The sequence below is a fragment of the Grammomys surdaster genome, unplaced genomic scaffold (assembly GCF_004785775.1).
Source record: "Grammomys surdaster isolate TR1022 unplaced genomic scaffold, NIH_TR_1.0 125756, whole genome shotgun sequence".
NCBI lineage: Eukaryota > Metazoa > Chordata > Mammalia > Rodentia > Muridae > Grammomys > Grammomys surdaster.
In genome coordinates, this window is record NW_021620588.1 from 226,469 (window position 1) to 228,333 (window position 1,865).

Below are 1,865 nucleotides of genomic sequence, written 5' to 3' on the forward strand. Positions count from 1 at the left end.
TGTGTGTGTGTGTGTGTGTGTGTGTGTGTGTGTGTGTGTGTGTGTGTTTGACAAAGACGATGAATGGAAGATCCTTCTGCCTAGCCAATAGCTCAGTGCATCTTAAACCCAACATGCAAATCTTTCACTCTGTCCCCCATGCTCCTGCTCCAAAATTCAGAGGGCTTATCAGTGGAGAGTGGCTCTGGAGAGAAAGGACTCAACAAAGTATCTTAGGAGGTAGATAAGTGTGAGATGCCCACCCCATGTGCTGCATCCCTTCCTCGACTCTTCTGGTGGCCCTTGGGTGGCAGTGGGCCATAGTAGCAAAGTGGGAGTGAGCCCATCCCACGGAGGCTGGGGAGGGAGCTGGCCAAAGCACTAGCTCGCTTGCTCGGCTTGCAGTAATCAAGGCTCAATCAGAGCTCATCAATGCATTCTTGAAATAGACCCAACTGGATGGGGGAAGCGAGCAGCGCCTCGGTTTGTATAGCAGCAATCAGAGGAAGGCAATTTTAGATCCTCAGGAACAGCAGCTTTGCCCACACACGCAGGGATTCAGCAGAGCCGCAGCACTGCTCTGGAGCCCACTGCAATCTTGGAGGGTAAAAACGCCCCACCGGGGCTGCAGCTGCCCCAGCCAAGAACGGGTATGGGAACATGGGTCCAGCTGCACTAGGGCAGAGTCCAGGTTCTCCTTCTGCTTATTGGTGGAGGTCCTACTGTGTGCTAGGAGCATGGACAGCTGCTTTGTTTGTGTAAAGTGGGTCCCCATTTGCAGAGGAGACCACGGAGATGGAAGAGGTGGCTGTCTGGTCAAAGGTCATTTAGCTAGGGCAGCATCCTGTCTGTTTGATACCCATAGTGGGGTCCTTTAGTCTCTAGGAGACACTGGCCTCAGCTTGCACAAAGCACCATGCTAACAGGACACCAGGTCTTGCAAAACTCTGAGACCTGAGAACAACTGTTTCCAGCTTGCAGATGAGGTAAAGTGAGACCTCAAGAGGTGGAGGGATTTGCTAGAGTCTGATTCCACCCATGGCACATGACATCACCTGGCACTGACCTTCTGAGGTCTAACTCCTGCCATCAGAAGACTGAGATCTGGTCAGCTGCTCCTGCCTCCAAGTCATCATTCCAGATGCTCCGCTTCCAGGGCACCAAGAAACCTCCGTCCACCTTCAAACCACACCCAGGAGCCACATATCCCCCTCGAGGCTGACCCCATCCTCCTCCCCACCCACCCCTGCTTCTGGTTCTAGCTGCCACCTTACCTGGGCCCCCTACAGTAGCTGGAAGGTTTCATTCAAACATAAACCAGAGCCTGTGGGATGGCTCAAAAGGTAAAGGCATTTGCCACCAGGTCTGAAGACCTGAGTTTGATCCTCAGAACTTATATGGTGGAAAGAAAGAACCTGCTCCTGCAAGTTGCCCTCTGACCTCCACATACACACATTTGGGCACATGTGTGCCCCTTCCATCACATACACATGTAAATGCAAATAAGTAAACAAAGAAAAAGAAATACATAAACAAATACATACATACATATATATACCACAAAGAGACATCAGAACTTGTACATTTTCTGTTCAACCTTCCCATGGTTCCTGGCTCCCTCATTTTATGTTGACATTAGCCTGCCAGGCCATCCCCCTCTCCCCACCACCTTACAGTTTGGCATGCACCACTTTCCCCTAAGCACTTTGTTTTGCCCCCTTGCAATCCTGGGAATAGTACATACAAGCATACAAGTTTCTGCCACAGGGCCTTTGCACATGTTGCTCTCTCTTCCAGTAATGCTTTTTCCCACAAGGTCATGATGTTCTCTCTCTCTCTCTCTCTCTCTCTCTCTCTCTCTCTCTCTCTCTCTCTCTCTCTCTCTC